The sequence below is a fragment of the Nomascus leucogenys genome, chromosome X (assembly GCF_006542625.1).
Source record: "Nomascus leucogenys isolate Asia chromosome X, Asia_NLE_v1, whole genome shotgun sequence".
NCBI classification, from domain to species: Eukaryota; Metazoa; Chordata; class Mammalia; order Primates; family Hylobatidae; genus Nomascus; species Nomascus leucogenys.
The window spans coordinates 65745684-65768584 of NC_044406.1; the positions used below are offsets into that span (position 1 = coordinate 65745684).

General features: G+C 39.6%; 1 protein-coding gene across 2 annotated transcripts in view; it reads right to left on the reverse strand.

Moving 5' to 3' along the window:
* RLIM (ring finger protein, LIM domain interacting) overlaps positions 1-17335 on the reverse strand; it is a 29186-nt gene extending 11851 nt beyond the window's left edge. The window contains exons 1-2 of one of the 2 annotated variants that reach the window (XM_030806970.1): positions 17152-17335; positions 15314-15375 (exon numbers count right to left, since the gene is read on the reverse strand). The gene's annotated coding sequence lies outside the window, so the exon portion shown is untranslated. The remainder of the gene's footprint in view (positions 1-15313; positions 15376-17151) is intronic. The other variant, XM_003268980.4, reaches the window with a different exon arrangement.
* Positions 17336-22901: the final 5566 nt, after the last annotated feature.

Consider the following 22901-nt stretch of genomic DNA (forward strand, 5'->3'; position numbering starts at 1 on the left):
CCAATTCACAGGAAAGCTACAGTTTTAAAAGTTAGAAAATTTAAAATGAAATCTCATCACAAAATATTTCTTCACAAAAATAAAAATGAGGCTTCAAAGTAAATTCCCAAGTGGCTCATTTATTGGCTAAACAAGGAAAGCTGTTTATTGATGGTGAGTTAGTGCAATTATGTTTGAGTGCAGAAGCTGAAGAATGTGTCCAGAGAAAATAAATGTAATATTGGACTTTTGGTAAGTATAGTGGTCCAAAAAGTTGGGAATATTGAAAGCAATGTCACTAATCAACTGAAAAATAAGGTAAATGATGGACTGGTTTTCTCTTTGGCTCTTGATTTGTTGACAAATGTAACCGATACTACTTAAGTTATTGTGTATTCAAAGAGCCAAGTGTTGATTATTCAAGGAGTTTGAACTGCAGAAGTAGCCTCTTTGTGTAGTTTACATGAAATAATCATAGGTGAGAATATTTTCAAAGTTGAGAAAACTCTAATTCAGCACAACCTGAAGCAGAATCTCATAATAAGATGCGTTACTACTGGAATGGTAAAAATATATATGGACTGGAAAAAGACCTAGTTGGACAAATTTACAAAGTTTATGAAAATATAAGGTATTTAACGTCTATGGTTATATATTTTATTACTCATCAGCAAGTGATCTGAAGAAAATTTCAATCTATCATATTATTGAACCAGTAGCACTAATGATGAACTTCTCTCTTATGAACTCTGGTTTAAGTTCAAGTTCCATGAATTTTTGTCAGAAATTTTGTCTTGCTCTACAACACAACATTTGATGGGCTAATATTGGTAAAGTTTTATTGTGATTTGTTGTGCTCAAGGCAAAAATGTATTTTTTTTCTGTGAGAACTGCTCTCAATTACTATTATCAAACAAATTGCTTGGAAAATTAGTGTTTCCTGCAGACTTGATAATGTTTCTTAATGAATCCATCCTAAAACAACAAAGCAAAAAATACTTATATATGAAACTTATACTGTGGTAAAGCCGTTTCAACAACAACATTGGTATCACATGCATTGTCAAGCTGTTTTATATACTTCATGTGCTGACAAAGTAATGAGAGCTCCATTCCCACACAAATTTGTAGCACATACATTTTCTGAGCTCAAACTACAGTTCCAGAAGTGTTTTGCAGACCCCAATGTAAGCAGAAAATAAATGTCCTTATTTAAAAATCCATTTAACTGTGCAACTGAGGAGCTTCCATCTAACCCTCAACTGGAAGTGATATCTTTGCAGTGGTAATATGCCAAAAGGTAAATATTAAAATCATCTGGCTGGGTGTGGTGGCTCACACCGGTAATCTTAGCACTTTGGGAGGCCAAGGTGGGAGGATCACTTGAGCCCAGAAGTTCAAGACCAGCTTGGGCAACATAGTGAAACCCCATCTTCATAAAAAATTAAATTAAATTAAAAGATAAAAAATTGCCTGGCACGGTGGCTCACGAGGTCAGGAGATCGAGACCATCCTGGCTAACATGGTGAAACCCTGCCTCTACTCAAAATACAAAAAAATTAGCTGGGTGTGGTGGCGGGCGCCTGTAGTCCCAGCTACTCGGGAGGCTGAGGCAGGGGAATGGCGTGAACCTGGGAGGCGGAGCTTGCAGTGAGCAGAGATTGCGCCACTGCACTCTCGCCTGGGCGACAGAGCGAGACTCCGTCTCAAAAAAAAAAAAAAGATAAAAATCTAACAACTCTATAGATACCTTCTAAAAGATGAATATGCTTCACTAAAATCATATGCTTGTGGATTGCTTAAGATAGCAATACCTGTATGTATGAAAAGATATTTTCAAAGATTAAATATTTAAGTCAGCAATAAATGGACATTTGCAAATAACTAATAAGGAAGACTAGCTATGAATCCCAATTAAGACAAATGTTACCCTCAAAAGAGTGTCATTCTTCTCATTAGTAAACCTATCTCACAAAACACTGTGCTCAATTATTGTTATCACATTATGAGTTTTATCAGGAAAAACTGTTGAGAATTTGGTTTCTCTCTTTTGTGTAAGTGACAATATGCTCAATTTTGCTTTTTGACCTGCAAAGCCTAAAATATTATACTATCTGGCCTTTTAAAGAAAAAGTATGCCAACTCCTTTTCTGGGTAATACACAAACTTAGCCAAAAATTCGTATTTGTCATTCACTATTTGTACGAGTTTAAGGAAACCAGAATATTGGCAGACATTCCACACATACTCATCAATTAACTGCACACTAATAAAAAACAATGGTAGTCAACAATCTAAAATACAGGGAGACTACAAACAAAAATGTTTATCCTCTGATTCTTTCCCTTACAACCCCAGATTCCCCTTATGTTCCCCACAAACACAACTAAATTCCATGAACATATGTGCTACTGACCGAATGTTTGTCCCCCTCAAATTACATGTTGAAATCCTAAATCCCAAGGTGAATATATTAGGAGGTAGGGCCTTTGGTCATAAGGATGGGGCCCTCATGAATGAGATTAACGCTTTTATAAAATAGTCCCCAGAGAGTTCCTTTGTCCTTTTGCCATGTGAGGTTAAAGTGAGAAGACAGCTGTCCATGAGGAATTGGGCCCTCAACATATATCAAACCCGCTGGCATCCAGATCTTGGATTTTCTAGTCTCCAGAACTGTGAAAGATATATTTTTGTTGTTTATAAGCCACCCAGTTTATGATATTCTATTACAGCAGCCTGAACAGACTAGGACAATATGAAAAATTTGATTTATGGAAAAAGGGTAGTCTATATTGGTACTATGACTTAACCCCACATACACCCACACACAACACCTGAAGTGCCGGAATGTTCACAATTCAATCCTAAAGAGAACAATAAGTCAAGTCTTACTCCAGATATAAAAACACAAAGAAGCCTGTCTTGTCAAACCCTGCCTGCTTGCTAAGCCTAAATAAATTTTAGTCTAGACATAGGCATACCTAGATCTCCACTGTTTTCCTTAGATCATTATTCTTAGAACTATCCTATCTTGTTTAATTAAGATGAGCATGTCAAGAAATGTGGTGGTGGGGGAGATCATAATATTTTTGGAGTTTCTTAATCTCATAACTGGGATTGCTTAATTGTAATAAGATTATACTATATAAACTTCTGACAAATGCTTACTTTATAGTACTTGAAACTTTGACACTAGAAATCAGCAGCTTAAATAAAACACACGCAAAAAACAGGCACTAAAAAAAATACAAAACAAAACAAAACCCTGAAAAGGAAGCCAAGTTTTCCCACATGAATCTCAAGTAATACAATTTGGTATTAGAAATGGTAAAGGCAGCCAATTTTTAAAAATATAGAAAAGCACAAAGGAAAAAAAAAGTCAGCCATAATTTCTCAAATTTGCTAAGAACATTTAACTAATGTTCTTAATAAAGCAATTAGTAGTTTGAACGCCAATGCATGAAAGTTAAGACAAAATTCACTTGTGTAGGATAGGTAAATCGTTCTGAAAATAACTGCAGGGTTAAAAGGCTTGAAAAATATAAATCTTCCAAAGAAGGCAAAGATATCTGGTTAAGTTCTGACATTTGAAGGATATGAACCAAAGAAAAGAGAAAACTCACATGCCAAGGACATTTACAGCAGTGGCACAAACTCTTTAACAATAGTATCGGGGGCTAGGTGCAGTGGCTCACACCTGCAATCCCAGCACTCTGGGAGGCCGAGGCAGGTGGATCACCTAAGGTCAGGAGTTTGAGACCAGCCTGGTCAACATGGTGAAACCCCATCTCTACTTAGAAAAAATAAATAAATAAATAGAAGAGTTTGGCGTGGTGGCCCATGCATGTAATCCCAGCTACTTGGGACGGAGGCTGAGGCAGAAGAATCACTTGAACCTGGGAGATGGGGGTTGCAGTGAGCCGAGATCGTGCCACTGCACTCCAGCCTGGGCGACAAGAACGAAACTCTGTCTCAAAGGAAAAAACAAAGTTATCAGGGAGGTAAAAGCCCAGAACGAACAGAAACTTGCAAAAATATGGGAAAGAGTTAAAACACTGAATGTGAAGCAAGAAAGGGGTCTGTACTGAGTATGGAGGGGGGTGTATCAGGTATATTAACAGAAGATTGAAGAGTCACTCAACTTCCATTTTGTTTTTGTTTTATTCAACAATGAGAATCATCTTCTAACTGGAAAGAGTGGAAAAAACAACTTTTCGAAGAAAATCAAAAGCCAAGAATGTATAAGTTCTAATAACAATCTTCTTGAGATGTCATAGAGAACAGGAGAGATGCTAAATGATCCAGTCTTCCAAAAAGATGAACCTTATTTAACCTTATTTGCTTCACACAGGGATGGTTCTAAACCTTGGCTTGCACATTAGAATTACTTGGGGAGCTTTCTCTGGGGTTGGTCAGACATGGATATTTTTTAAATTCCACAGTTAATTCTATTTTGAAAGTCAGGGTTGAGAACCTCTTTGATAGGGACATCAGGATAACACTGCTGACTTACTGACTTGATTTCTGCACAGGGCCTGAGGTTTTTCTTCCTATTAAGAAGAAATATAGATCAGTGTAATAGGAATTATCTGGAAATCTTGTTAAAATGCAGATTCTGATTCAGTGATTGGGATAGGGCCTGAGATTCTGCATTTTTAAGCCTCCAGGTGATGCTGATGCTGAACCTAGAATCATACTCTGAGTAGTAAGGAGCTTGATGACAATACAGTTAAACAGATTCACAGTTGTTGAACACCACCCTCAAAGATTACAAAGCAATGTTAACTTGCAAACAGCCCTGTAAACTTTAGCATTTTTAAATGAACCAGTTGGATGAATCCACCCAAGACATGGTAAACAAATCCATAAACAACTCGAAGCTGTGAGTTAGCACAGAAGATGTATATAATAAATATTCTGAATTATCAGTGGATTCCTAGGATGGGCTGAAATAAAAACAATGGTAAATATCCTACCTCGGACACTTTATGAAGGGCTATCAAGCTAAAATAACCCATAGTAAAAGTACACAGTCGGGGAAGAACCTGTCTTGGCAGTTCACATGAAAGATACCTCAAGTTTTTGGCTAACACAAGCTCAATAAAAAGCCTGTTTGACCTGGCTACGAAACCTACGAGAATCACAAGTTGCTTTCATAGACCATGGTGTTCAAATAAAAGCAGGTTACAGCCCCACTGAAACCTGCTGTTCAGAGTACATGTAGAAGGCCGGACATGGTGGCTCACACCTGTAATCCCAGCACTTTGGGATGCTGAGTCGGGCGGATCATTTGAGGTCAGAAGTTTGAGACTAGCCTGACCAATATGGCAAAACCCCGTCTCTAATAAAAAAAAATACAAAAAAATTATCTGGGCGTGGTGGCACATGCCTGTAGTCCCAGCTACTCGGGAGGCTGAGGCAGGAGAATCGCTTGAACCTGGGAGGCAGAGGTTGCTGTGAGCCAAGATTGCATCACTGCACTCCAGCCTGGATGTCAGCGAGATCCCATCTCAAAAACAAAAGCAGACTACATGTAGAGTAAGTGAAACACGAGTGAGAAGCCTGGGAGCATCATAAAAGAAATGGATGAACCACCTGGAGGTAGTTAGCCTGGAGAAAGATTAAAAATGGACACAATTACCATCTTCACATATTTAGAGAGGAATAACATGAAAGAGAGCACAACCATAGGGTTAAATTAAGGTCAATAGTTAAAGACACGTGGAAGCAAATAATTCTTCCTTTTAGTAAAACAATCTAACAAAATTGTCAAAAAAACAGAGATGCTACCAGTCTCCTGAAGCAAGCAAACTTCCTGTCTCCAGAGATAATCAAGCCGAAGCTGGATATTAAAAAGAGGATTCCTTATTAGGTGAGAGCCAAAAGAGACTGATTCCAAAAGATCATTTGGACTAAAATGCTATTAAGGGTAGTGAAGTCTCTTGGTCTTCTATTCTGGGCTTAGGGTCATAGTAAGCTACATACTCCAGTGACACAAAATTACAACATTTTCTTGGCAACACCAATCCACTTAGGTTGCCTCTACCCCATACTGCCCTCTCCCAACATACCTTGTGCTTTACTACCGTCACAATGTACTGCTATTCCCCTCAGCCGCCTCTTAGCCCCTCCCTATTTCACCAACCCTTAAGGATCCAACGAGATCTTCCCTCCTAAGGAGCTATTACTATCTCAGCTAGCAATTTTTCCATCCATCTCTGCATATAGCACTTGTCTATGCTACTAGAGTGGCACTTCCTGCCTTCCATAATGTTTTATATTTTTGAAGTATATGTGTCTTCTCTTCCCAAATAATTTCTTTTAGGGAACGAACCAGAATTACAGTCCCTTTAAAACTTCTGCCAAATGCCACTAGCACAATGCCTTGCACATTGTGGATATTTAAATGACTGAAAGAAATCCAATGTGAACACTGAGTTCACTTCCCTTAGTAATCTGTCTGAAACAGCACGGTCCAAAGGAGATACAATTTGAACCATATATGTAATTTTTCAAAATGCCAAGCAGCTGCATTAAGAGTAAAAACACGTGAAATTAATCTTAGTAATGTATCTTATTGACTCAACATAACCAAAAAAAATCATTTCAGCTGACCGACCGCGGTCGCTCACGCCTGTAATCCCACCACTTTGGGAGGCCGAGGCGGGTGGATCACAAGGTCAGGAGTTCTGAGACCAGCCTGGCCAATATAGTGAAACCCCGTCTCTACTAAAAATACAAAAATTAGCCGGATGTGGTAGCAGGCGCCCATAGTCCCAGCTACTCCTATTCGGGAGGCTGAGGCAGGAGAATTGCTTGAACCCGGGAGGCGGAGGTTGCAGTAAGCTGAGATCAAGCCACTGCACTCCAGCCTGGGTGACAGAGTAAGACTGTCTCAAAAAAAAAAAAAAAAATCATTTCAACATATCAACATAAAAAAAAATCATTTAGATGTTTTACACTAAAAAATACTGTTTTTGAAACCTGGTATGTGTTTTACACTTAGAGCCTATCACAACTTGGATGCTAAATTTTCAACAGATAAAATGGAATGTAGTTCACCAAAACAATACAGTTGTGTTTAGTGGAAAAACATTTTACACTACTTCAGTTTTTTAAACTTAAAATAAAAAAACTTAAAATTACAGTTTCACTAGTCTTATTTCAAGTGTCTAACAGTCACATAGTGGTTAGTAGCTACCATATTGGGCAGCACAGCTTTAAAGTATTTCTTTGTAAGATAGAGAAATCCCAAATAGGGAGAGTTTCAAATGTCCCCAATATATTTTTCATGCTCTACAAACCCACTATTTGCATCCCCTTTATGTTTTCCAAAAATAAAACAATAAGGTTCAATACTCTACAATGTTCAATACTCATGGGATAGATAAGTCTTTCCTATGCTCATGAATCTTCAAGATTCATTCTTGACCTTTTAGAATTTCTACCATTTCCTACATGGAAACTAGAGACAAAACATTTTACCTCCATTCAAAATTTTCCTGACACTGTGATTTCAGAGATTTTCGCATCCTAAACAGCTCCTGCTTGATGAGCTTGGATTCCATTCCATGAAAGAGGGAATTCTAAATTTTATTTAATTCAGAATTTTAATGAGACACACTCATAAAGCAACATGTGAACAAATCCAAATCACTACCTCTTCAATAATAATAATATGCTGCTGTCTCCTTTCCCCCTACCCTTCCATATATATGCCAGAGACAATCAACGAAAATATTTTCCCCATGATATTCCTGCAACACACTTATTTCAAAGCCTCCATCCTTTCTGCCTTAACTTAGCATTTCCCCTGGGCTAGAATTGGGGGTCAAGAGATTTCAGCACTGGCAAGGCACTCCCTCCCTATAAGGGAATTTAAAGAGTAAGCTATGCCTACAATACCTGCAGTGGTCCCCTGGACTAGAGATAATTACATTTGCAAAGAAAATCGAAATCAAGGCAATGCTCTCAAATGCCTTGTAAACTAATTTTACTCTCACACACCCAATGAGCCTGGTCTTATTTTAAGCAGTCCTTCACTATCTAAGTGGCATAAAAGAAAGAAATGGAATAAATCTAAAAACCACAAGTTCTGCCCCAGGTAGATATAATCTGCCACTACTGTTTACTAAGTGCAAACAAACATTTGAAGTTTAGGCATGCCAAAAATACCAGAAAACCATACTCCAAACGATCAAATACAGCTCTATCTCCATTTTGGGCGTGAAAATATTAGTGAAGAATAACATATTAACAAAACAGGTCTCCAGATTCTACTTTGCAGTGAGTAACATTGTGGTACATTTCTAGTTTAAGTAGCAAGAGGAAAAAAAGAATCCTTATACACCCCTGGGATCTTTCAACATCATCGTAAAAGAGAAGGTCATAAATCTATTTCTTTAGTTATCCCAGATAAGTCAGAAATTCTGACTTCAGCATATGATTAGCATCAGCTGTTTTTCTATGAAAAGATTACCAGTGAAACATACAGTAATTTAAACAATGAAATATAACTTTTGAAGTCACTTAGGTCTCTCTCTGGCTATAAGCAATACTCATTACCCTGTATTTACATAGCCCTTACACCTGTATTTCATTTAATCTTCACAATAATCCCATGAATTAGGAATCACCACCTCTACAGGTGACAAACAGAAGCACAGAGAAAGAAAGTGATTTACCAAAAACCATGTGGCTAGTAAGTGGAAAGGGCCAGTAATTAAATCCAGGTCTCTGCATTCCAAATCCAGTCAACTTTTCACTAAGACAACTGCCTCCCAACATATCCCAAGACTCTATACTTTAAAACACATTCTTTCCTTCAATCCCAATAGGTATGACTAAACTATTCATTCTATGAGCTTTTTATAGCATGTTCACTCCCTGTATGAAAAATTCCAAAATGACAAAACACCTTTTATGAGCAGCACCAACCTAGATGGACTTATTTTTAAATAAGTCAACTTTTAGTAATTTTTAAAAATACAGTTGCTCCTTAGATAAATAGCATATTTTATTAACCTTATTTCTTTTAGAGTACTGTGTGCCAATGTATCCAAATCCATTCCTGGAAACAAGAAACCAAATAAGAAATTTTGTCCAATCGTTTCAAAGAGCTACTCATCTGGTCAATGAATGGGACTGTATCCGGTAAGTTTAATTCTGGGGAGGAAAGGCCAGCAAGAACACCAACCCTGAGATTTATTTAAAACAGATTTTATTCACTTTGAGAATTTTAAAGTATTGTTAATAATCTCAACTTCTTCTAGTCATTTATATTAATATAAATTATGCAAATGACTGTTTCTGATTACTGCTAAATGTAGTATCTCATTTAATTCTTCTAATCCATGCACACCAAACTTCTAAAAAATTTAATTGTTATAATGTTAAGGCAAAAAGTCATTTAAAACATATTGTTTAGTACTAACAGGTCAGGAGACCTGGTGCTAAGTATAAACACAGGCATGTTATAGTTGATGAACACACTACATTATAGTACCCAATTAAGGAGACTTAAGGCATCCAAAAATACTGTTAATAAAACAGACCTTACAAAACTAAATGCTGAAACACCAAGTGAAATGCTTGTGTAAAAACCAATTTTAAAAAGTGAGTCATCTTGGCTGGGCATGGTGCTGGCCGAGTATGGTGGCCTACATCTGTAATCCTGGCACTTTGGGAGATCGAGGTCAGCGGATTGCTTGAGCCCAGGAGTTCGAAACCAGCCTGGGCAACATGGTGAAACCCTGTCTCTACCAAAGACACAAAAACTTAGCTGGGCATGGTAACGCACATCTGTGGTCCTAGCTACTTGGGACCTGATGTGGCTTAGGTGGGAGGATTGCTTGAGTTTGGGGGCAGACGTTGGAGTGAACTCAGATCACGTCACAGCACTCCAGTCTGGGTGATAGAGACTCCACATCAAAATTTAAGAAGTCATCTGGAAGAAATTACCTCTTTTTTTTAAAAAAGTGGGGTGGGTGGGAGGGAGGAATTAAGGTAACCTAACATCAACTAACTACTAAATCATGTTGAATATTTTCACCTTGTGCATATGTGTTCATTCAAGCTCCAAATTCTGTAATAAAGTTCTAAAGCAGGACATGCCAATTTTTAAAAAATTATGGGTACGAACACAAAAATGTGTCACACTGACAAGAGAAGGGCAATCCATTTTGTTTGCAACAGAGCTTCATTAAGAACCTCATAAAGGAGGCCGAGCACAGTGGCTCACGCCTGTAATCCCAGCACTTTGGGAGACCAACGTGGGCCGATCACCTGAGGTCAGGAGTTCAAGAGCAGTCTGGCCAACATGGTGAAACTCTGTCTCTACAAAAATACAAAAATTTGCCAGGCATGATGGCGGGTGCCTGTAATCCCAGCTACTCAGGATGCTGAGGTGGGAGAATCACTTGAACCTCGGAGGTGGAGGTTGCAGTGAGCAGAGATCGTGCCACTGCACTCCAGCCTGGGTGACAGAGCCAGACTCCGTCTCGAAACAAACAAACAAAAAACCACACACCAAACACACACACACACACACAAAAACCGAAAAAGAACCTCATAAAGGAGATAAGAACTAATAACATGTGATCTGTGTCAATGAAGAAAATGTTAAATAGCATCACCAAAATGAAAAATACTTTATTCAGTTTTTTAAAAGTTAAATCACAAAGAACTGCTGAATTTAAGGCCAGAAAACAAAAGTACCATCATATTATCATGTATGTAGGCACCAAAAGTGTTGGGGATTCTTCATATATAGAATGTTTAATTAAAATGTTATGGTGTTTATAACAGAAAAATATTTGATAACAACCAGGTATCTTTTTTTATTCTACACATGGGTAGCAGGGTGAAACTCAGCTCTGTGAAAGGAAAAAAGAAATACTGAAATCTAGTCTCAGCTGTAAGTTGGTTATGTGGATTTGGCCAATTCATTTAACCTCTTGTGCCAGAAAGTCTCCATCAATATTAGAGTATTGGATTAAACCATCTGCAAGGTACTTTCCAGTTCTATGAATCTGTGACTGTAAATAAGACATAACCTACGCCACATTACGATATTAAGAAAAATTAAGTTTAGGAAACAGCACAAATAACTACGACATAAGCTTATAAGCTCTGCTTTTCTCACTACCATTTCACTCAATGTACTTCTATCTCCACTCATGCAGTTATCTTTTTGAAAAGAAATATAAAGCATTCTTTAAAAAAAAAAAAACAGAACAGGCAGGGTTAATGTCTCACTGACTTTCCTTATTGCATGATACCGCTCACCAACTGAAAAATTTGTTGATAATTTCCAAGAGTGGCCTATCAGAAAATGCTACCAAGGTATCCCCCACTGCTCATGCTACTATAGCAATAAGAGATTATAAAATATTATCTGAATGGCAGTTAGCTTAGCCTCCACTTACATTCTTCTATCTTTAACAATTGAAAAGGACAGCAGAGAAAAACTAAAAGGACTCAGGAATGTTCCTCATGTACCCACCGACTTGCAGCTCAAACAACTTTTACTAAAATGCTCTAAAACAGTTAAACTTAAAGAGTGTTAAGAACTTCAGTAAATCAAAGGACTGAAGACCATGCCAAATGCGGTTGACCTACAGGATCAAGTTAGTTAAAAAAGGAAACCATTATGACATTTCATCTCAGTCAAATACTTTAATCTAGACAGTGAATTTAATCTTCAATTACCCACTTTATGTGCTTTTATTATCGAGCTATGCCACTAAATTAGAATTTGGTCTTATCCATAAACTCATTTTGACTTGCTTCTCTCATTATTCCTAAGAAGTCAAAAAGAAAATGACTCAAAAACCCAAAGAGTACATGTGTTTAAGTTACTAATGTAAAAGTCACTGATAACTGACAATGTTGGTGTTCATCAGTAACTAAGGCACTATTTTAAGGACCTAAGATTTTTCCATCAAAAATCAGGTTTTTAAAGAGTAAAGCCAATTTTTAAAATTAAAATCACTTAGCCGGGTGCGGTGGCTCACGCCTGTAATCCCAGCACTTTGGGAGGCTGAGACAGGCGGATCACAAGGTCAGGAGATCAAGACCATCCTGGCTAACACGGTGAAACCCCGTCTCTACCAAAAATAGAAAAAAATTAGCCAGGCATAGTGGCGGGCGCCTGCAGTCCCAGCTACTCGGGAGGCTGAGGCAGGAGAATGGCGTGAACCCGGGAGGCAGAGCTTGCAGTGAGCCGAGATCGCGCCACTGCACTCCAGCCTGGGCGACAGAGTGAGACTCCATCTCAAAAAAATAAAAAAAATAAAAAATAATTAAAATCACTTAACTAAAAAGGAAAGTATTATCTATACCAATCAGTTATATTATTTGAGGAAATAATTTTGTATTTAAGACCAACCATGCTGACAATTGTCCTTCCTGAACTAGTATACCCACATAAAAATAACATGAAGAGGGTGACAATATATCTTTGGTTTGTCCAGAAGAGTAATGGTTTACACTTGTACTGAAGTAATTAGTAATATGGCTCTCCCTTTCACTCTCAAAAGTGTCCCAGTTTAGATAATTCATATGGTCTCCTTAGTTATAATCAGCACTAAAGGGAACATTGGTCAATAAAAAACAAAAGTTGTAGTTAACACCTTTCCTCCCATAGTCAAGGGGAGATCAGAAGGGACCTTTTGCCATTCCAGAAAAAAATTTTAAACATCAAACACAAATACCTCCTTTCTCCCAGGAAGTAACATGTTCATCATCATGGAAACACCATTAGACTGTCAAATGTTATAATACAACCCAACCTGTAGCTGCAAAATTACTGCAAGAAATCCACGAAATCTATATAACGCACCAAGTGCTCTCTGCCTACAGATTGTCTCACAGATATGTAGGTGCTACTATGACTAATGAAATTAAACTCTTGGGTTGGTGGCCGGGCGCGGTGGCTCAGGCCTGTGATCCCTGCACTTTGGGAGGCCGAGGCGGGCAGATCACCTGAGGTCAGGGGTTCAAGACCAGCTTGGCCAACATGATGAAACTCCATCTCTAGTAAAAATACAAGTTAGCCAGGCATGGTGGCACGTGCCTGTAATCCCAGCTACTAGGGAGGCTGAGGCAGGAGAACCGCTTGAACCCGGGAGGCGGAGGTTGCAGTGAGCCAAGATCACGCCACTGAACTCCAGCCTGGGCGACAGAGCAAAACTCGTCCTGCCCTTCTAACCAAAAAAAAAAAAAAAAAAAAAAAACAAACAAACAAAAAAAACTTGCGTTGGAACATTAAAATATAAGAAAATCTAGAGCAAAAATACCAACTATATATGTCAGGAGAAAAACCACAAGTTCATAAATACATTCCCCCAATTGAGGTATATTTAAAAAATACCTCAATTGGCCGGGCACGGTGGCTCACGTCTGTAATCCCAGCCCTTTGGGAGGCCGAGGCGGGCAGATCACAAGGTCAGGAGTTCAAGACCAGCCTGGCCAATATGGTGAAACCCCGTCTCTACTAAAAATACAAAAATTAGCCAGGCGTGGTGGAGAGCACCTGTACTCCCAGCTACTTGGGAGGCTGAGGTAGGAGAATTGCTTGAAACCGGGAGGCGGGGAGGTTGCAGTGAGCTGAGAGTGCACCACTGCATTCCAGCCTGGGTGACAGAGTGAGACTCCGTCTCAAAAAAATAATTAAAAATAAATAAATAAATAAATAAAAATATCTCAATTGATAAAAAGAGAAATGAATTGCTGGATTATCTGGAAAACTTTCATGTTTGAGGTTGAGAAAAAAAATGAAAGAAAAATAGACACAGAAGTGTTATTACTTTCTTATACTGGACATCAGAACTTCAATTTATTATGTAAACTAGATACTTTCTGAAATCAATGGGCCACAGGTTTTGGAAATCTTTGTGTTAAAGAAAAACTTGTCCAGTTCTAGGCAGTGGCTCAAAATTCTAGGACCTCACTGGTTTGGGTTTGACAGAAGACTTTTTATTCTCTAATTTGTCATCCACTCTATGGTAAATGAAGAGAACAGGAGGCTGGTTGGTGATCTGCTCTATTTCTAATCCACCATGGCCATGGAAAAATTAATGTACACATAATTCCATAAACGCAGATGCCTCATTTGACCTACTACTATATTATTTAAGACTCACTACATGTTCACTAACCTCAAAGATATCCAACCAGCCTAATATTTCCAGATCATTTCATTAAGCTATTTCTTAAAATCATTTCTGATTTTAAATTGTTTATCAAATGATATACAAAGAGCTATTTAACATCTATCAATGAGCCCATCCAATTACAGGGCTTGTGAAATAGAACAATAAATATTTGTAAACATGCATAATAGATGAAACAGGAATGTAACAAGACGAAAAGGGGGGATTGCTGGATAACCTTTAAGTGTTAACAAAAGTTTTTGATGCAACATAATCTACAAACTTTTTACTACAATCTTTCATTTTCATTGCATTTCCTATCTAATTAGACAGCAATCAAACCTAGAAGCATAACGTCAGACAGGCCTGGGATAAAATAAGGGCTCCACCACTTAAAGCTATTTAACTGAGGACAAATTATACTTAACCTCTTTGGGTTTTTGGTTTCCTCTATAAAAGTTAACATTCTCATGAGGCTTTGTTGTGAGAATTATAAAATAATGAATGTAAAGCACATGGCCTAGCACCACAGGCCTTCAGCAGAAGTTGGTTATGAATTTAGGCTAAGTATCCATCCCAGTTTGTCTGGGACAATCAAGGTTTGCACCTGTTGTCCAGGAATTATTAATGTTCCTTTTGTTCTTAAAAGTGTCTTGGTTAGGGCAATAAATTATGTGGTTACCCTAAAGATGATGACAATAATGAAATGAGTTAATATCAATTAAAAGTATCATGTATCAATTATGAATTTTTGAATCCCAAAGGAAAAAAACCACCACACACAAAGTAATGTAAAAGTATACTCTCGTAAGCTATTCTACTGATATTTCATTTAGTTATCCAATGAACATTTAAATGTTATTTTACTTATACTCATGCCATTCCAACAATGATATAAGACAACAATTTTTTTTTTGTTCTATACAGGTATTGGTAAACTTCAGACATTATTTTAAAGAGTCAAATTCACAGATAAAGCACTGGTGAGTTCCCGGTATCCAGAAACATTACCCTTTTAATTCCCAGTGAAAAGTACCCATTCTTATCATGAAGAATACCCAACACCATCTAACATCTATCAATGAGCCCATCCAATTACAGGGCCTGCAAAATAGAACAATAAATATTTGTAAACATGCATTCTACACATTCATCAGGAGACGCAACAAAAAATAAATTACCTGACTGTTATGACATAGTATTGAAATACAATAAACTGGATTTTAGTTTTCTTCACTCTGCTCTAGAAAAAAAAAGAATCCATTATTCTTCCTCTTTTAAAAGATACACATTTTCTTTGAATTAGACACAACCTAAAAAAAAAATACAGATACACCATAACCCAACCTAATTCATTATTAGTATTAGGGCATTTGGGGAGAGCAAGAAGGTCAGAGGGGACCAGGAGTTAGATAAAAGATGTCTTCTAAAACTGAGAGACAATTTACGTTTTATTATAAGCTTGCTTAAAATAAGCCTTTCCTTATCAGACCAGTAATTATTTTCAGATTCTGATAGTCACTTTCAAGGACTTATTTGGCACGTTACACTAGCCTAATGTAGGAACTAAAGTATTAAAATTCATCAGAACATCATGGACTAAAAAAATCTTTGTAACATTTTTCAGTAAGTGGAGTGTGTCCTAAAATCAAGTTTTAAAAAGTGGATTGGTCTTTCTAGCTACCTAAGCTATATTTTTACAGTTTAGAAAAGTCACGGGGGGGAGGGGTTATAATTGTGCCAGTCCTCCAGGGAAGATACAATGTACCTAATGCGGTGATAAGTAGTTACTTTGTCTATAATCACGAAGAGTGAAAGAAATGATTAGTAGCAGTAGGTTTATTATTTCTTCCCCCTTTCAATGAGTCCAAAGCACTGCGGTTAATTCTGATTCAGGAAATGCGGGCTTACTTCTGGCAAAAAATCATTGTGGGGTCTTGCAAATGGTAGATGACAATCTGATACAACTGCTTCCTCTTGCCCCAAAATGAAAAAAAAAGACCTCAATAACAAGACTGCTAGGCCTCAGATTCCCAGACTAACCTGTGGAATAAGTATGGTGAAACTGTCTAGGGAAGGAACGTGGCTGTCTCCTCCATCTTGAAATTAATCAGCATAAGGGAAAAAGGGACCGAGTATTCAGGAAGCAGAAGCCCAACCGGTTAATACTAGTTACCAAGCTATGGCGTGCGTGGCAGGTACCGTCTGCAGAAGCAGAGACCCCTTAGGCTTTTTTTTTTAATGGGGGAGGGATTGGGTTGTTGGTGGATTAAACACAAATTAACTTGAAAATAATTTGGCCCAATTCCATCCCTTACCCAGGAGAAAACAACAAACACCTAACGGCTTTTCCCTCTCTTTTGCGGGGGGATCCTTCCAGTGATACCTGGCAAAGGATATGCCAGGGTTATTCGAGCAAGGGAGTAAACCACATTTGCCTCAGATCCTCAGGGAAGATGTCATCGCGGCCCCAGGGGGCGCCTAATTGGTAATACCCTGCAGAAGGGCTCAAAACGAGGTTTTGCAAATCTGGGGAAATCTAAAGGCCCAAGAGTTCCCAGCATCTCACTTGGGGCAGCCTAATTTTACTTCCCTTTTCCCAAACCCAAGCCCGCCATGAAAAACGCGGGGAGGTCAGGGAAGGCTCCAGAGAACAGAAAAGAAAAAGCCTGAGACGTTCTAAGATTCTGACGCCTGAGGCCAAAACTCAAAAACTGCCTCCCCCGATTTCCTAAGGCTCCGGAGGGCCTGGGCTGCAGCTCGCGCGGCCACCGAGAGGAAGTACTACCCACCTCCTTCTCCTTCAAAGAGCCTGTCGACTATACCACTCAACTAAAATGGCAGCGGCGACTACGCCACGGAGCCCCCCGCAGCAACGGGCCTGGGGTCCGGAGGCGGCGCTGAGCCTCTGCCACGACGCGTCACTCGGGCCATTTTGAGAGAACGCGGCAGCCGCGGCTCCGCTGTCTTCCTCTCGCTCTACATCCATTTCTCACAGGATTCCCAAGTCTTCACTTACTAGGTTTTAGCGTCAGGATCCGACTCGGTTGGTTTGGCCGCCGCCGCCGAGGCTGCTCCGCACCTCCCTGGCCGCCGCTCTCAAGCCCGCCTCCAATGAGTAGCTGGTTGAGACCCGCCTCTAGCCCAGCGCCTGCTCGGAGACGTTGCTCAGGCAGCCATTATCTTCCCCATTGTTACCAAGCAGCGACAGGAAACGACTGCCCACAACAGGAAGTGATGATGCCGCGTCCCGGCACCGCAGCCCCACTCCCAGCCTATTAGCCAATCCCAGTCGATTCCTCGAAAAGGCTCCGCGGGAGGAGGAGGGGGACGGCAGACGACGCGGCAAGGCGGGAGGCGGTTTGGAAAAGGAAAGCTGTTATGACGCCTACCATGTGACAGGCCCCACCCTCCTCCGCCATTTTGAATTGTGGCGAGAAATTTGCGTTCTGAGAATTGTGGGAACCTTCGCTTTCCCATTTTGAAAACTGAAGGACGTCACGGTCTGACTGCTTGAAGACATTTTCAGAGAGCGAGAAATGTGATATTAGTCTAACCTGGCATCACATCAGTTCACACAATCCGTCCAGACCAGTTCAAAAAGTAGCCTGCGTTTTATTCAACATGTATTTACACAGTGCCAACTGCATGTCAAGCGCCATTGTAGCTGCTTAGGAAATTAAAATAGACCAAAATTAAGAATGAAAACAGGCCGGGTGCGGTGGCTCACGCCTGTAATCCCAGCACTTTGGGAAGCTGAAGCGGGCGGATCACCTGAGGTCAGGAGTTCGAGACCAGCCTGGCCAACATGGCGAAACCCAGTCTCTACTAAAAATACGAAAATTAGCCGGGCGTGGTGGCGGGCGCCTGTAATCCCTGCTCATCAGGAGGCTGAGGCAGGAGAATAGCTGAACCCAGGAGGCGGAGGTTGCAGTGAGCCAAGATCTCGCCACTGCACTCCAGCCTGGGTGACAGAGCAAGGCTGTGTCTCAAAAAAAAACAACAACAAAAAAGAAAACAGATCAAAATCCCAGTTCTCTTGAGTCTTTATAATTTACTGGGGGCCAGGGACAATAATTTAGAAAAAATCAAACATAAATATATATCATGTTAGTGATAAATGCCAAGGAGAAAAATCAAGGAAGGGGGACGGAAGAGTTCCTTGTAGGGACAAACGGATTCGTGATGTTTAAAAGACTGATAACTTTGAGGCATTAACTCTAAAGTATTCGAAAAAGGGCGGTGATTGTAAAAGGGTGGGAAAATCTGATAACGTTGGAATTTGTAAAAGGGTAGTTAAAGAAGGCCTTTCTTAGGTAGTAATGCCTGAAAGAATTGAGGGAACTCGTCACACAGCATGCCACTCCCATTGTCACAGTTAAAGGAAAACCTTACCCAAGTTTTTAGATTCCTTTCCTTTTCCCAATTTTTCTGTTTTCCAATAGAATGCCAGCTATGCTGGGTTTCTTAATGGTTTTCCAACAAAGCTAACTTCTTCCTACCTCAGCTACTTTACCTTTGCTGGAATATTTTATTTTCGTATCTTTGCTTTCATCATCCAAGCCTCACAATTATTACCTTCCTAGAGAAGCCTTCCCTGACCACCCTACCTAAAATAACTTCTTCCTGAAGGCAGAAAAAGGTCTAAGGAAAAAAAAAGAAAAAAGCAATAACGACTTCTCCCATCTCCTTACCTGCTTACTTTTCTTGTAAAACACTTAATCTGAAAGTATGTTATTTATTTGTTTGTTTACTTCACCCTTTCTGAGCAGTAAACCTCTCTGTTTTGTTCACTGTTGTGTCCCCAGCGACCACATAGTAAGCCCTCAAAATACTTTGGGAGAATTACCCCCTCACCATGATGGATGTTATATCAGTCTGGAATATAAGTATTTCACTCCAAGCAGTTAAAACAATATCCCTCATACTTACCTGCCCAACTCCCTAGAAGACTCATTGATATTGTAATTTTTGGCAGAGGGATACATGATTTAGGCGCTGTGTCTCTACTCAGGTTTTTGTCTTATTTTACATAATCATGTACTAGAACGATTACCTAGAACGTGTAAAATGAATTCTTCAGTAGCCTGCAAGTGCCATTAAGCCTGATATTCTGATTATGGCAGTAACATTAGCCACTCCTTAACGTATTCTTGAGGCTTATGTGGCTTAATGTAAAATATAAAATCACAAAAGAAGTGGAAGAAAATATAGGTTACTATTTCTGTCTTTCTTCCTTCCTTCCTTCCTTCTTTTTTTTTTTTTTTAATGGAGTCTTGCTTTGTTGCCCAGGCTGGAGTGCAGTGGCATGATCTCAGCTCACTGCAACCTCCGTCTCCTGGGTTCAAGCGATTCTCCTACCTCAGCCTCCCCAGTAGCTGGGATTACAGGCACACACCACCACGCCTGGCTAATTTTTGTATTTTTAGTAGAGACGGTGTTTCTCCATGTTGGCCAGCCTGGTCTCGAACTCCTGACTTCATGATCCGCCTGCCTGGGCCTCCCAAAGTGCTGGGATTACAGGCGTGAGCCACTGTCCAGGCCTAGGTTAATATTTCTATAGCTTTGGGGATGCAGAAGCACTTTCGAAATACAACACAAAATCCATAATGGGAAAGACTAATAAGTACAACTTCATAAATAAAAGTAAACCTTCTAAATGTCAAAATACAAGGTTAGTAAAGTTAAAAGACAAATGACAAACTGAAAAAAACATTTCAAAATGTCATATTACAGCCAAGGGGTAATATCTTTACTTAATAAAAAGACGAAACGCTAGCAAAAATGTTACATATGTGATAAACACATATGGCTAATATCAGCCTATAAAGAGTTGTTAAACATTGATTTTTAAAAAGATAAATACCGGCCGGGTGCGGTGGCTCACGCCTGTAATCCCAGCACTTTGGGAGGCCGAGGCAGGCGGATCACGAGGTCAGGAGATCAAGACCAGCCTGACCAATATGGTGAAACCCCGTCTCTACTAAAAAAAATACAAAAATTAGCTGGGCATGGTGGTGCACTCACTCCTGTAGTCACAGCTACTTGGGAGGCTGAGGCAGAAGAATTGATTGAACCCGGGAGGCAGAGGTTGGAGTGAGCCGAGATCATGCCACTGCACTCCAGCCTGGACAACAGCAAGACTGCATCTCAAAAAAAAAAAAAAAAAGATAAATACCTCCATTTCAAAATGTGCAAACAACATGAATGGATAATTCGTAAAAGGATAAAACACGTGGCTGATAAGCATATGACAATATATTCTTTTTTTCTTGTTAGTAAAGAACCTTGTACTTGAAAATATATTCAGCCTCACTAGTAATTAATCAAAAATAAAAACAATGAAGTACAACTATTATGTATCCATAATAATTAAAACAGTCGCTGGGTTCGGTGGCTCACGCCTGTAATCCCAGCACTTTGGGAGGCTGAGGCGGGTGGATTGCCTGAGGCCAGGAGTTTGAGACCAGCCTGGCCAACATGGTGAAACCCCGTATCTACTAAAACTTCAGAAAAAAAAATTAGTGGGGTGTGGTGGCGGGCACTTATAATCCCAGCTACTCGGGAGGCTGAGGCAGGAGAATTGCTTGAACCCGGGAGGCGGAGGTTTCAGTGAGCCGAGATTGCGCCATTGCACTGCAGCCTGGGCAACAAGAGTGAAACTCTGTCTCAAAAAACAAAACAAAACAAAACAAAAACATTTAATGAACTAAAAAAATTTAAAAAAAAATTCCTTTTTTTGCCTATCAGAATGTCAAGGATAAAAAATGGATGATATTAATTGTTGATGAAGATCCTATGAAATGGGCACATTTGTATTGCCAGTGGGACAGATTGATCCACCTGCCTCGGCCTCCCAAAGTGCTGGGATTACAGGCATAAGCCACCGCTCAGGGACCATTTTTATGTTCTTTACCCCTTTCAGTACTGTCTTCAACATTTTACAATGTACATTATTACTTGGTATTGGAAAGGAGTAGAACCTTTTTTATTTTGAAAGAAAAATCTGCCTGAATTTGAAGAATACATATCTCCCTTACCACTTATTCTTTCCATGCTTCAAATATACTTTCTTTCTTTTCCTCTTCCACATATTCATTTGTGTTCTTTTATTTTATTTTATTTTATTTTATTTTTATTTTATTTATTTTTTTATGATTTAATTCTTCAGCTAAAACAGTGGAAGAGGTGATTTATTATATGGTTGTTACAATCGGCCACAAATAAACACAGAAATAGTCCAGAATGTCACAGGTCCAGGGCGGAGGACCAACATGGGCATTTTGTTTATGAGCAAGGTGGGTCTCAGAAGTGATAGGCGATCAGAGGACGATGAAGTTCTAGATCCATTGAGACAAGCTCTAGACAGTAGCATGCAGTCCCACAACTTGTACCAGCATCCCCAGCGTCTGGCATTCCATGTTTCTGCTCCTGTGGCCTCCACAGTGCAATAAGCTAGCGGTTTACTTGGACCTCTGCCTCATCTTTCTTCTTTTGTGCTTCAGGCTGCGCATTCGCTTCTTCCTCCACTTGGCTCTCATGGAGGAGAAGTTTCCAAGAAAAAGGCGCTAAGGCCGAGAGTCGTATTCTTTTATAAGCATGGAGCTACTTTACTTACAATATCAAGGAAAGTACTTCTCAAAACAATTTATCTCATGGTGGCATTCAGTGCCACTCTAGAACCTACCAAAGCAACTACTAAACACTTGTTTGGTTTCTATTTAGCCAAATTGCATTTCCCTCCCATGTTGTTTTGTTTGTTTGTTTGTTTGTTTTGAGACAGAGTCTCGCTCTGTCGCCCAGGCTGAGGTGCAATGGTGCAATCTGAGCTAACTGCAACTCTGCTTCCCAGGTTCAAGCGATTCTCCTGCGTCAGCCTCTTGAGTAGCTGGGATTACAGGCACCCACCACTCCCGGATAATTTTTGTGTTTTTAGGAGATACGGGGTTTCGCCATGTTGGCCAGGCTGGTCTCGAACTCCTGACCTCAGGTGATCTGCCCGCCTCGACCTCCTAAAGTGTTGGGATTACAGGCGTGAGCCACAGCGCCCAACCCCATGTTCTTTTTATGTATGTGTGACCTTCAGATGATTTTTACCCATTCTTGGTCAAGTGGCCCTTAACAGGAAAAAAAGAAAAGATCTTCCCAATCCTCCTTCTGTTCATTTGAACAAAATGTATTGATAATCTGCTACCTTCTGGTCGCTGGGGACATACCACCATCAGTACATCATACACTAGAAAACCTTTCCCTATGGCAAGAAAGACACTGAACAGATACTTTTAAATGTAATGAACATTACAAAGGAGACATAAGGGTACAATGGCAAGTATGTAAAAGGAACATTTAACCAGAAGAAGCTGCCATTTTTAGCTGAGACCTGAAGACGGAATGATGGTTCCGGATGAGAGGAAGATGAGAGATGAACCCTAGGAGAGGGAATAACTTGTACAAATTCCATGAGATGAGAGAAGGGAACTTGAGGAACTGAAAGAATGGCTTAGTTTCTCTAGCAAATATTCTATTTTATTTTCTCTATAGCACTCATCAGAAAGGAATTTGTCTTGTTATTTGTTGATTTTGTTTGTTGATTTTATTTATATGTTTATAGTCCATCAGTGTTTCCACTGGCCCGCCCCCACTTCTGGCCAGCGTAAGCTCCGTGAGAACTGAGGCTTTGCCCCACCCCCTCTCGGCAGTATTTTCCCAGCCTAAAATACCTAAAAGGCACTCAATCAATATTTCTTTAATGAATCAGCGAATTAGCTT